The sequence below is a fragment of the Struthio camelus genome, chromosome 13 (assembly GCF_040807025.1).
Source record: "Struthio camelus isolate bStrCam1 chromosome 13, bStrCam1.hap1, whole genome shotgun sequence".
NCBI classification, from domain to species: domain Eukaryota; kingdom Metazoa; phylum Chordata; class Aves; order Struthioniformes; family Struthionidae; genus Struthio; species Struthio camelus.
In genome coordinates this window covers 14,070,751-14,085,753 of record NC_090954.1, presented here as the reverse complement: position 1 = coordinate 14,085,753, position 15,003 = coordinate 14,070,751, and positions in this window count along the sequence as shown.

Sequence of the window (15,003 nt, the reverse complement as noted above, 5' to 3'; positions counted from 1 at the left end):
TAAAAGGGCTGGAAAAATGTCCCTTATCATATCATTCCAAAAAAAAAGCTAACCTATTTATTAGAGTGTGTGTCAAAGTGTGACTTGATCATATGCTATGAATACCAATTTGGAGAAAAAAACACCAACCACAGACAAAACCAATTTTGATACTTCCTTTCTTTAGGAAGACAAAGGTATTTCGTGATTCATTATCTGGAAGATGAAACTTGATAAATTCCAAATGCAAAAAATAATCACATTTTTAACAGTGAGGAAAACATTTATAGATGGCCGTAGCAGATTTTACATTCTTAGCAATTATGAAGTCAGTATGGATTTATTTTTCTAAACAATTACTATCTTGTTCAAAGAAACCAAAAATCACTCACAGGTGTACATGAATTAAGTCTCCACAGTGCTGCTTTTGGCTTTATAAGATATGAATACATAAGGGAATTGTGATAGCAGTTTTTTCTGGACACTCCATGAAGATTGCAAATGCAAATGCTTGCTTCATGTAGTTTCTCATTCAAAGGCTAGGCTTAGCTTGGATCAAAATATGCAGGTGTCAATACTTTTTTTTGGTACTTTGAATGGAAGTTTCAAACTGCATGCAGCATTTTAGGTGCCATGGACACTTCCTGTGTAGCTGCACTGCATTAGAAGCAAAATCAAGTGGAAATCTAACATCTGGCTTATTGCATCTGTCCACCCACTACCTGCTTATTGTTTCAAGGCAGTGAATTTTCTTCATGCAGCTTTTTCCACGGGAAGCAGGAAAGTGTCGTTTTCCTCAGCTGTATGCAGCCTATTCCACTTCAATTTTTAGCACATCTGTAATACCTACCTTCTCGCACGGCTCCACAGACTGCCAGCTGCAACTTCAGATGATCCAAACACCAAATGTACTTCAGTTGATGAAAACTGACAAAAGTAATTGGGCAGGTAGGAGCGTCTGGGTAAAATTTAGTGAGGTCCAGCCAGCAATCACGGTTTTCTAGACATTAGCTCAAAAAGTCATGGGAAGTGTTACACTGTAAAATCTGACATTTTCTTTCAATCGTGAAAAGACAGATCTGGCAACAGTGTCCTTATTATGCTACTCATCTGCCATACATTGTCTACACTAAGTGACAGAGACATTAACAATAAGCTGGAAAGATATTTTAGGGGTGGAGCACTGAGTGCTCCCAGAATTGAGAAAGCACTTCATTGTACAGTGTTAGGTTTCAAAGAGAAAAAGAGAGCCAGCGTTGTTGTCAGAAACGTCCTTAAATGTGCATAATTAGGATCTTCAACTTATTTATGCTATTATGCATTATACATTTTGATAAAATTGGTTTGATTTGTTGTGAAGACAGGTGCTGCTGGCAGGTTAAGACGCAATAGCTCTTTACTGTGCAGAATGCCTCCAGTGGTGTTGATAGCTCTAATCAGGAGGTGTGAATTTTCTTAGTTTAGTGAGTATAATTTGCAACATAAAACTGTTGGGGCAATAAAGCAGATTTTCCCTTCATTTTCTTTTTTTAACATCACGGTAACTTGCAAAATTATTTATTGAAGCTTTTCTTGGTTTACAGTCCTCTAATAAATGAAATGCCTACAGCAGATTTCATTTCTGCAGTCGATACAAGTTCTATTTGGCATCTAGCAGGCGAAATGGGCAGCAGAACTGTCTGTAAAATGCTTTAACATCACCTGTATCCCTTATCCAGTAATGTTCAGGTTTAGTCCCCCAGAGTAGAAGAGAACAGGCTCAGGTCTACTCTGCATGTGATTCTTTTCTGACAGTTCCTGAAGGACTTTCTAGCATCCAAGCATAGTTTAATAAAGTCATACTCAATACTGCCACTGCTCCCTGGGTGGACTATGCCTAGTAAACCCATGAAAACTTCTAGTGTCAGCTAAAACTCATCTCTTAGGAGCAGTTTCCAGGGGCATCTGGGTATAGCTTCTTGGTAGTTGTGAGGCTGATGTAATCTCTTCATAAATCCATGAACACAGCATATTCTCTTTGTTTCCTAACATGAGGCGCCTGTGGTCACTTCTGTGGTAGAAGGAAACATGCCGTTTCTTCTTGCATAGAAAAGGTTGAAAGATGCTAGATGAAGAAAAGTTATTAAGGGAACTTAGTTAACATCATATGCTGCTTTCTCCTTTTGATCCTGTCCACCGAAACAAAGAACTGATATAAGAGCTATTTATGATCTCTAGGGGGCAGCAGCAGGAGTTACAGTCGTGTCTGAGAGGACAAATCTACACCCTTCTGGCTCTTTTTTTTTTCATTTTCAACCTTGTTAAGGGGAATCCAGAAGTAACATTCTGGTCCCTTGTCTGCTTGTCCTTATAGGTAGTACAAGCTGGAGGGCCTGCTGGTAATGTAATTGTTCTTTCACTATTTCTTTAAGTGCTTTTCTCACTAATTTCTGAGAAAAACAAACAGGCAAATGCAGGCCAGCAATGGTCTTTATGCTATGCTCTAGCAACTTTAAAGTTGGTGTTGTCAGCACAATTCCTACCTGGTGCCTGTGAGTAGCCAGGAGTTTCCCCCTCCATCCTCTCCTCCCAGTTTCACCACAGGTTTTACATATGTGACTTGTAGTAGATTAGGGCTGTTGTTACGACGTACAGAAAGCTCTTGCAACGGATATTTGTTCTTTGTAGTGATGCTGAGTGTAGTGTGCCGAGTTTGGTTTGCTACAGGTGTGGAGATTTTTCTTTTAATGGAAAACTCTTGGAATTAATTATAGTAATAATAATAGCAATAATTGGTAAGATTCAGATGGAAATTATTAACTTCATCTTAATTAAGATAGATAGCAGTCTGACCTAGCCCAACATAGTCAACAACTATAGCAGAATCATCATTTTACTGAATAACTACTAATTTTCAAGCTAAATATAATTCATTTCCCTATAGCTCAATTTCCTCCTCCTTTCCTGCTTCCTCAAGTTAGTCCACCAGAAACTTGAAAATCAAATTAAAATGAATTATGCAGATTGAGACACAGTTGTTAATGCCTTCAAAAAAACAGCCAAACCATTCTTGCAAATGCTGAGCTTTTTTATGGCTGAAGAAAGTTCTTCCACAACTCTCAAATACAGTCTCTTTGAGAGAGTGTGTGTGTGATTTCATTACTAATGTGATCTTCACAGCCAGAATTGGGAAATGAACTGTCGTAGACTTACTGATTTGAATAAGACACTATAAAAAGAGAAGAATTTCTGTAACAACTTTTGTCTTCCGGCTCCAGTGGTATAAGAATTAAAATCTCAGGCAACTTCGGTAGTTAATAAATGGTTAAAAGTTCAGCTTGGGAACCCAAATTCACATTCTGATTGCCTTGCATTACCTTTCACTGCTGTGGAAAGGAAGATGATAGTAATCTGTTTTTCTGCTTTTGCATTTGTTGGTATTAAGAAACAGTAATTGACCAAAGCTTATTAACTGCCTTCAAATTTCAGTTCCCAATGGAATAATCTTTCAGTAATGTTATTTTGCAGAAAAAAACTCTGTCCAGGCTCTGACACAATGAACAACACCCTGGCTGCTCTGGGGCATATTACTATTAAACTGGAAACATGAGTGAAGACAAGCAAAGAGCTATTGCTCAGGCATTATGGCAGGGTGGCTGCCAGTGTACCCGTCCGTAAAACAGAAACGTTATGTAAACGTCCTCCGGAGTGATACTGTATTTCGATAGCATTTTCTATTTAAGCTCTCACAGCACTTTACAGGCAGGCTGTACGTTGTGCTTATGTGGCAAGGTATCACAAAACATACTGCAAACACGCAGCCTTGGAGCATGAGAGATATACACAGGCAGGTGTCTATGTGGGATGAGTTGTCTTTTAGCTTAGACTGGAAGTCAAACTCTTTAATGGTTAACAAAGGCAAAATGGTTTCCACTCCTAGAGAACGACTTGCAGTGGTACTTGTTGGCAAGGTAGCTCAGCACGGCCATGCCTTTTGTGAGAGACTGCCCACTGTATTCTAAAAGAATTCGATTCTTCTGACAGAGGTCCATTCCCTGGCATTTAACTACAGGCCATCCCTCTTCCCATCTCTGTCTCAGATTCACAGCAATGGGAAGGAAAGGACAGAACAAATTCCCCTAGAAGAAGAAATTTGAAGTTTGTATTTTTTCGGAAAGCAGAACAAGCAGCTAACATAAGAAAGACCAGACAGTCACAGCGGACAGTGAGGAGAATCAATGGAATTAAACTTCAACTGAATTTAAAATGGAAACATAAAAATAAATGTTTATTGCGCAACACACAATTAATTCTGGGAACTCACTACCACAAATATTTACTGGAGTATGATGCAAAGTACAATTCTAAAAATAAAAAAATGCTGTATTAATAAGTGAAATATGCTATATATAATAATAAAACTGTAGAATTATTGCCAAAAGAAGGTAGATAATTAGAATTAAGGAAATATCTGCCCATCCAAGCTGTTGCTAATTTTAAGAGTGGGCATTTTTATGTATCTATGACCTGCCTGCTGGGTCTTATCTAAGATTTTCTCCCATGAAGCTAGCTGTTAAAGTTGGTGACCTCACAGTTATTAGAGAAGCCAGAACAAAAATGGCTCCGTTGCACTTGTAGCCACTACTGCTGGGGAAACATTTTCTGGTCAACACGAGCATGCAGCTCCTGCGAGTTTCTTCTCACTAAATAAAAAGTTCTCCCTTTTACAGAACCAGAGCTGGAGTAACATGTGAATGATATATATTGGCATGGTGGTTAAAATGAAAATTTGGATGAGGAAGCTGATGTAAAGAGAATCAAATGACAAGCAGAAAAGACTTGAGATATGCCACTCTTTCAAGACGAATGAGTTTAAGGCTGTTGAGAGGTCAGCTCTGGTGATTTAAGCCGTTATTTGCCCCAGTTGTCTTCCCATCATCTTTGCCAATGGCTCCCTCTCCCTTCCCAGTGGGACTGGCAGATGAGGACGTGTGCCCACCTCCAAGATGGGTCCTCGCAATGTTTAGTCTCTAAGATTAATGCCACCTTCACCGACTGCTTAAGGCAAGAGGCCATGCTTTGCAAGGACATGTCTTCCCTTCTATTGGCTGCTGCCGGGAGAAGAACATCCAGTAAAAGCATGAGTGGACAAAAGTGGCCTGTAGTTTACTAAACTACGTTAACTGGAGCTCATCTGTGGGGTCCCTGCAATGGGCCATATGTGGAGTGCCTGAATGTACTAGGCTAATCTGCCTTATTACTAGGGAGTGATAAACTTTATAAAATAAAGGAAATGCATGCAGATTAAATGTTGTTTTAAAATACATTTTTTACCTTCAAGTGTTTTTCGTGTTGCTGCATATAGAATAAAATATTATAACGTGTTTCTCTGTTCACTTCTTGCCACAGGGAGAAACCAAACTTTGACCTGCTAGATGAATATGAAAAATGCTCGTGCACAGCAAATATGTGCAAGAGAAATGCAGAACTTAAAACAAAGGGAAGGGAAACACTGAATGCTGCTCAGGGGGAGCTGAAGCTCCTAGCTCTGGCACAAGGGCAACATGATCAGAGAGACCAAGAAGAGGACCGAGCTGCAGCCAGCACTGTTTCTGTGATGACGGTTTCATGGCCAAAAGCTTCTATTTTTTATCACTTCTGAAAGTCCTTGTTTTGTTTTACCACAATCATAATCTCTGTGACTGAGTTCATCTAAAAGAGATTTAGAAAGGAAACAAATTCTCTTTTGTACCCAGCTCAGCCAGGCAGGCTTACACTAGGGGGATGATACCCTTGACTGCTGTCATTTTATTGTGCTCTGTTGGCTAAAGAAGGCTCTGACAGATGTCCAAACTCTGAAATTTAAGGGTTGGCAAAAAAGATAGTTGGATGGAAAGTTACCCTTGACAAGTGTGTGTGCAGGAGAACAAATCTTATAATGTGATGTGGACCAGCCAAAGACAACAGTTTCTGAACGAACCACTGATTGCTGCAGACGAAAAAGTTTCTGATCACTCCAAACCTGCTTTCGCAGAGAGAAGTATCTGAAGTGCTAAAGATGATAATGTGGCCAGAAATTATTCTTTTCATGAATGGCACAACACCACCTTGGCTCCCTTCCGTTGTGAGAGCTCCTCTAACACTTGTCTCTTCTCAGATTGGTTTGCCAGTTGAGTCCCCTTGAATATAGCTTTAAAATCAATATTTTCATGCTGAAACCTCATTCTCCTGATGAAGGATGAGAAACTACAAGGGAGAAAATCAGCACAACCGTCCATGCTGCGTTGGCCTAGTGAATTATCTACAGTTGCCTTATTGTTAATGAAGGCAAACTTTTTTTAGTCACTGACGATCCAAACATGCCCAGAGGGTTTGTGGAGAAGTGATTGGTATGGCCTTTGAAATGGTTGAAAAATTCCACTTTGCTATCTCTTGAAAGTCAGCTCACACCCTAGGAAATGTTTCTGAGCTGAGGGAGTTAGTCTTTGGAGAAATCACAGGTTTCCTCAGAAAACGAAGATGTATTTTACTAATTAACAGAGAAATTGTGAGAGGAGGCTGGGACTCCACCCCTCTAAAGCATCACAGTGTTGATGAATTCAGGTATTTTTGAGAGCAGGATTGAATTGTCCCCCAGAACAACATAGAGGGGGACAAACATCTTTAATTCTTCCTTGCCTTGGAAGGAAGGACATCTTCGGGTCATAGAGCTAAGTTTTTCTCTGAACCTCGAATAGTAAGGTCAGGCTTTCCAAAGGTAGCTGTTCCTCCTGTTCTCTCATGTTGCCATTACTTTTCTTGTGCTTGCTGCAAGCTTTGAGGTGCAACATGGTGGCATGTGAATGAAGTCCCACAATCTAAAATTTCAGGCAGCCAAGATTTCAATTATATACACAGATTAAGACTGGTGTGAAGGCTGTGTCCAGATAGGTCTCTCACCACTAGCCACCACTTATCTGGACATCTTTCATCTTGAAAAACTAAGAAAAACCAGGCTTTTCTTTGCAAGAGGCCAAGGAGCTTCATTTTTACTAAAAATATAAGAGGAACACATATTGAATCGCAGCCCTAAGAGGAGATAAAGTATGCTCTTCCCAGGGTTTAGACAATGTTTATTCTATCCTGGCTGTTTATGAAGTATTTTGAGATCTCTAGAAGAAGATGGCATGAAAAACAAACAGCTGACTGTGAAATCATTAGATATCTCAGAAACTGAAAAGCCTAAATCATGACTAAATGAAGTGCAGTAATGTTTGATATCACAAGATTTCCCAAGTGGACAAAATCTTCATGAGATCAGCTTAGCAGTCTTCAACATCTTGGTAGCTGATCCCTTGCCTTAGTTTGGTTTCATAGTTGCTGCATTCCAGCCACTAGAGCTGAGCCAGATTCACATCTCATCTATCCTGATCGTCCATTTAACCTGTTCTGTATCAGCTCCACTTTAAACTGGACATGGAAAGGAAAGGAAGATAGGTTTTAATAGCCTATAATTATAGACTAGATGCTATTTGACATTCACAAGACTAGCTGTGCGCAGGAAAGAATATTTGCCCTTTTAATGGATGGCACTGGCTTGACATGCCTGAACACTTTCTGGATGTTATTGCTGCTTTCATGCTGCAAAAATGTCTCTCTCTCTCTCCTTCTCTCTCTCTCTCTCTCTCTCTCTCTCTGTCATACACACACACACACACACACACACACACAGAGTCAGATGTGTTTATCTTGCCTTGACTGCAGACAGTATCAGAGTGTGAGAAAGATGCTGCCAAAATGTGTGATTAAACCATAGTACATAATTTTTCACAAATCAACACTATAATTAATTAAGACAGCTTGCAAACCTGGATGAGAACTGTTTTCTGTTGGCTGTACTCTGTGTAAAGGGAAAAAAAAGGCTTCTAGGGAGTTCTGTTTTCCTGAAAGAAGAGAGTTTGTCTGACTGCTTATTTGCAGCTGTCAAACTGAAAATACTAGTGGTGCAGTAGGAGAGCCTGTCAGCTTGAGTGAGTGATCAGCTACTGGGAATTTTCTCTCTTATTCTTCTTGAATTAGTAGCATTTCTCATATTTACCGATTCTAAGGCATGTTGCTGTCTTTTCAGGTCCAGATTGATTGGTATGTGCTGTTAAATCCAAGTAACTGCTGCTTGAACACTGGCCAAGTTCACTTCCAAGAGACTGACTTTTCAATCTTGATCAAATTATGTCTCAGCGAACTTTCAAGCTGTAGCAAATCTATGTTTCCTAGCTAAGGACATCAGAAGGGCAGGTTGTATTCAGCTTCTTATTTGCACTCCATGCAACACTAAACCTTCAGGGAGATATTTGTTCTGGATACAGACTGTGGAGTACAAGAAGATTGTTTTTCTCATTTTGCTCTTTAGTGCCAAGAGAGCAGCAGCCTGCGATGCTAGCTGATCTGCTTACTCCCCTTTGCTTGCTGACTGCTGAACATATGATTGCCCAATTAGTACCAAATGTAGGAAATAGAAAAGGAACAAACAAGGCAGAGAATGTAATCTCTTTTGTTCAGGAAGCAAAATAAAAAGGAGATGCATCCATGGCTTTGATATGAAGAGATACTAGAAGGAATGCAAGAAGTGCTAGCTGATCAACGTTACACTTTGTGGAGACCTTTATTAGATGGAGAAAAATTTAGACCTTAATAGGTCTCCTAGTGAAACCCTTCAAGGAAAGAATTCAGGCCAGAATACAGTAGATTTGGAATAGAAAAGAACTAAGGGAAAAGCAAAAATATTAGAGGTTTAAAAATAAAGCATCAGTTTCTAAACCTAATTGAAGACCAATCAGGACACTTGTTGATGAAAACTATAGAATAAAGTTGCATTGTAAAATCAGAGAAAAAGAAAGCAAGAAGTGCTATTCCTTAAGAGCAACTGCAGAGAAAACTCACACTCTAGGTTAAGTGAAGTAGTTCAGGGAAGAGCAGAGGCTGGCTTGAAGGAGAGCGAATACATTCAGAGTTCCAGCGAGAACCTGGGCGTGCTGGGCTGAATGCTGCGCTGAGAGGCGGTGTGCACAGGGACACTAGTCGATGCTCCTAAAAGCCCTTTACATTTTACACTGGGCTACTAGCTTTGTGTTTATGTTACCTGATTATTTCACTGCTGTTCTGTTATTTTCTTTGTTTTGCTTCTTCCTCCTTTCTCTTCCACTCCCCTTTTCCTGTGGAAATGCGGTGTTAATGCATAGTTTCTGAGGAGAAACTGTTCACTTAGGGAACGTAATTTATGCAAAAACTTCAATATTCTTTTCATTTAAAGCTTGTTTCAAATGCCGGCTTGTGAGTCCTCAGTCTTCTGAGGGGGTGTGACCCCCGATGGATAAAGGGAAATAAGGAATTTAGCTGACTTATGCAAAGACACCCTGCTCATCCCCTGAGCCCCCAAGGAATTCTGGCCTGTGAATAGGGTCTCTTAGGGTCGTAGGACAGAAATGTGTGCGCCAAATCCCAAATGAATGCAAAATGAGGCTTACAAATGAGATCAGTTTCTTCAGCACGAACACTTTTTTCTGTAACTTCTGTTCCATGGTTTTGTCTCTAATATGGATAAAGCTGAGATAGTACTGTGTTTAAGACAGATAGAAAAAGGTGGATGTGGAACAATTGCTAAATACAGGTAATACCAAATAACACAAAACCAAGTGATAGGATTTTGACTTCACATTTAAAATAGATTTGTTCTTACGGCAAGAACATTTCTGTGGCTTTCACAGATGAAAGCAAAAATCATGAAGGGTAAGGTGTTTTGAAAGCAGGCAAATGCACAAAAATTTCCAGTCCCCTTATCTTCAGTTAAAATTCACATCATCACTAAATTTTCTCCACTTCCTTTGTATTTTATGCAAATAAACAGTGACATTTTTGTTATTTGGCACAGCGATGAACATAAAACCAGGAGCTCACTAAAAAATTCAAGGTACGTGGGAGTTTGCAAAAGATTTGAAATAGGAGAAAATGCTAATGGAGTCTCAAAGGCAGAAGAGGAAGGCAACTAGCTTGCTGCACGACCCTGCAGCCTGGCCGGACCCTGCTGAAGCTGACTGGGGTCTTTCCATTAATCAAGCTGTAATCAGCAGATCAAGCAGAGGAATCTGCGGGCAAGCGCGACGCAAAAAAATGTCATTCCAAGCTCAGCTTAAGTGCCTTTTAGAGTGTGAAAGTGATTGCAGTTTCTTTTAGTTTCTTTAATATTTATTTTTTAAAGAGCTTTTGCACTTTTGTATCCACCAGGATGAGAAACAGATATGTCAAAAAACTCTTTAGCAGAAGCTGAAATATTTCTAATCTACTAGAAGGAAAATTTGACTTAACAAAATTCATTTTCAGAACATTTCTATTTGAACTTTGTCACTCGTAGAAGGCTCATGGCAACATCTGCTTGTTTGAATGCTTCTGTAAACTGAGACCTTGAGCGAATGCTTTACTAAGACCACATGTCTTCAAAGGCAAACTTTAGAAGTTAAAATTAATTTAGCTTTTCTTGACATTTTTTCTTAACAATGCTTTGAAGAAATATGAATTCCAAAATATGGAGCAATTTAAATTATTAGCGTGGTGTCTACTGAACTACTTGGAAGAAATGCTTTTCCCATAAAAATTCAGCTAAAAGTCAGCTAATTGTTATTTTCCCTCTTTCTATCCTTCCTTTAGACATTACAGTGAAACCATCTATCTGAGCAACTGGCAAATAATCTTGTTTGCTGATAAGTGAACAGATGGATATTTCAATCTGACGTATTCCAGTTTCAGTCTAATATATTGTCCACTTTAACTGATATCAGGGAAACAGAAATATAATTAAAAAAACCCCAACGAACCAAACTAAAAGAAGGAAGTCTCATCTGGCTAGAATGGGTAGACATTTATGTCACTGTTGACTCTAGAATTATTTATTTCTGACTTGTTTCATTAACCTGTATTTAATTTTCATCTGTTGACATATTTTTACTGAGTTAGAACTAAACAAAATTAAGAAACTCTTGAAATTATTTTTAGTTTATTTTCACAGTGGTCCAAAGCAGCTGTAAAGATTTTATATGCCTATATGTTTATATTGAATATTTATCTTTCTTAGAATTAATCCATCCTTCAGCACTGCCTCACAAAGGGCACTAAGGGATTGTTTTTTTAATTTTCATGTTGTATTTCAACTATGTGAACTGCAGGTCAGCACTGCTTAGGACAGAGTCTTAGGTGTCTATCAGATGCAAAAATGACTTAAGGAAGAATTTGGAAATGTTGTATTGCATGCATCACCTGAAATTTCAGATATTTTGTATGTTAATAAAGAACTAGAAAATTCTACCAATTCATAGCTAGAAAAGCCTGGATCCAAAAATTCCAATTTAAATTTGAGGTCTCTGGTCAGTGCACTTACATTCACATCCAGGTTTTGGTGTAAACAGCTATTTCCGTGATGAACACAAGTTAGACCATTGAGCTGAAAAAAGCCACAACTTCCAGGGAGTTCAGTGGTTCCTATCAGGATTTTGCAGCTCAGAGCCCTGTCTGGTTTCCACGCAACAGAACACAGGTAGCCAAATCTGTGATGCTGACTTTTAATTTGCTTTTTCTGAAATATTCCTTTCTGCTTAAAACTTTGAAAAACCCATCTACTGCAACATTTCTCTTTTGTGCTGCCTTAAGCAAATTTGGGAAATAAATATGACTTTTCAGTCTATTTCCGTTTAGAAAATATTCTCAGCTGGAATAGAATAGCTTGTGCTGAAATATCTGATTGTGACTGAATCTCTCCATAAAGCTATTTGACATTGTTTCTTCTCTTTTTGCAAACGGTATGATATAAACTAAAAGCTTGCCAAAATTCGCGTAAGTGTATTTTATTCTTTTCTTGTATAGCTTATAAATAGGTGATATGCTGTTGTCAGGAAGATTTATTATGTCTATTCAAGTATAGAGGCAGCATAGATTGTAACATAGATTGTTTTAAAGAGCAAGGAGGCTACTGAACTTTCATTATATGTGCGTGTGCCCATACAACGTAACAGGCTGTTCGTTTAGAAATAGTGAAGTATTGTTTAAAGTGGCAGCTCTTCTCCTGACCCCAGTATACTCATTTTTCATTGTTAAATTTGTATGCAACACATCTCACTCAGGGACTGATCCTGCACTTTCATTCTTGTTAGTAAAGATACATCTGCACCACAGGGGTGCATCTGTGAGTGATGGGGTGCAGGCACATTGTAAGGGGGCTTCCTCTAGGGCTATTGGATACTGTTTCTGCCGACCACAATGGCCGAGGGCTTAGGAGACAGAATCAGGGCAGAGCCCTATGTTTTACAAAGCTTTCATGTGAAGAGGTGGCAAAGAGTTAAAAAGCCATGTAGAGGTGGCAGTTGCTGAGGCATGTATGGTAATGCAAAAAGTCTGTGGATGTTCTCTGGTACCTCTCATGTGGGCAGGAGCTGCTTGGGTTTGCAAGTCATTTCTATGAATGGAGGAAGTGATCATGAAATTGTGTGGGGAACTGAATGGATTTGCAGTGGGATTTTCCTTTTTTGTTTCAGCTGTATCCCTTTCTCTCTTCCAGGAGCCGAGACTTGGTCCTCACCTGGCAAGTTTCAGAGCTAGACCCTGAGAGACAAGGCTAACTTTCAAAAAGAGGAGTTTACAACTGGTAAAGCTAATGAATGGCTGAAATGAACAGCAAAATCACGATAAAAATGAAGTAGTGAAATGCAAAATCTAGCCTTTGAGATGTTCGTATATTGAAGGTTAGTGTGAGCCAACGCTATGGCCTCGTCATTCTGGCCTTCTTTTTGGGAAACCCAAATACGAATTTATCGTCAAGTCAGTAGTAATGGAATGCAAGGGTAAAACAGTAAGTCTCCAGGGAGAGGAAAGAAGTCAGCACACTGCCCATAAGTTTTCTGTAGCAGCCCATCTAGAAGGCAGCATGGCTGTAACAGCCTCACCGGAGGCTGCCGGGCGTTAGCTCCACGTGCGCCCCTGCCCGGCACCGCAGGATCACCGAGCCAAGACCGCTGCTGAGGTTGCAACACTTTGTGGGATGGAGTCCCCGGGTAAAAACAGCAGCAGTAGGTCTGTTAATGGAAGTGAGTAAGTGTTAAAGAGCACAAGCAGCAGGGGAAGAAGGCGAGGCGAAAAATGAATTGGGCATCCTGTTTTCCGTCCTGGCCAAACTGGGCTGGCAGACACAGCATGTTGTGCCTAATCAATCTTTCCACGTTCTCCTTTAGCTTGTTCAAAACCAAAACGATTATAAAAATGGGCAGTGGTGTTGAAGATTGCCTGTGATCATCTTGCTCTCTGGTTCCTAGGCTGGCAGCAGAGGGGACTCCTGCAAATGATCTTCTTTAAACCAAGCTTTTGGCCAGGACCCTGGCCTGAGGTAAGGAACAGGCACTGTTATGTTAGGCTTCTCATGATTATTACCGTCATCTTGGCAGCATGGCTGAAATTTGACTACTGAAAGTTGTGATTTTTAGCCTGCTTTTACCAGTTGGAAAAATGGCTATTATGTGTGAGGTTCTGTTTTCTCTGCACTGTCCTTTCAACTTTTTAAGCACTTTTTCTCAACTAATTTATAGGACAGAAAAATTAATCTGAGGGTTGAGTAAACATGCTGAAATACAGCTTACACTGCACTCATATAAAAACTTTTGTTTTTTTCTTTTTTTCTGTTACCTTAAAAAAACCTAATCATTGTCACTGGAAGTGTTTGAGGAGTGTACTTTTATGTAGAAAGAGGTAACATTTAACGTGTTCTTGTTTTAAAAAATGAGGATGAAAAATTCTTTTCACACTTTTAGGGAATTGCTCTGTTTTCATCGTGTGGTCTCAGTCCATGAAAAGGCCTTATAGTCAAGTTTTTCTTTGTCTTTTCAGTATGGTTTATTAGAGAAAAGAGTATATTAGGAGAGCAGAAAACCATCTGGCCCAAAACAGTTTTAAAAAATCAGTAAACTAGATCTATGTAATTCACAGGGAATTGACTAATTCTCTCTCTACAGTCCGGTACATTTATAACTGATGGGAATACAAAGTGCCTGATATTCACTTGAATATACTTATAGTGTAGCTCAAATATTTAATGTCTGGATACTTACAGCACCCCTCTGAGGTAGGGAAGTGCTATTGTCTTCTTCTCAAAAATGGGAGCTAAGAAATTGAAAGCGACTTGCCGAAGGTCAGACAAGAAGTCTTTTACAACAAGAAATCCTTCCTTTGGTCGGACATAACACGAAAGTAAGCCCACCCTGCTGGGCTGACTTGCAGTTTACAATAACCTCCCTTCTCTTTCTCCCCCACCTTGTGATGAAGAAATAATGTCTATTTTCTGTCTGGAATGTGTATAATTGCAGCGACAGACTTCGGTTGACCAGTGCCATAGGCAGACAGAAGTAAACATCTTCCAGTAAAATGGGGGCAATTGCTTGCTTTACTGAGGAAGGAAGCATTAGCAAATGGGCTCTGCTGAGTAAATATTTAAAATGTAAATGAAATAACTGTTTCACTTAGACCTTGCATCTTTCTCAAACTCTACCAGAAGATCTTGCCTTTTAATTTCTTTCTGCATCTTCAGCCCAATAGCCCACATACTTCAACTGGAAGCCTAGAAGAGTTATATCCTTGTCTGATAGACTAAGGAGAGATTCTGTCTGCTTTAATTCAGCTGCTGTGCGGACAGCTCGTGTCAAGGATGGGATGTGATATCACTACTCTGTGATCATAAGAACCAGTTGCCACAGACTTCAGGACCAAAAAGAAAAAGGGGGGGGGGGGTGTAGCAAAAGCAGGTATTGAAATGAAAGTCAGCTGAGGATAACTGGCCACATTAGGCAGATCTACTGTCCTAGAACAGATCAGCTTTTAGACAGCTTCACTCTCATGCCTTAAGATGTCACTAAGCCTGGAAGAATCCTAAATGATGGGAGCTAAAAGGTTAATATTTATCAGGTTTTAGAGATTTGTTATAATTGTCATCCAACAGGAGCTTTATGGAAGTGTGGCACTGAAAACAGTTCCCTGTTG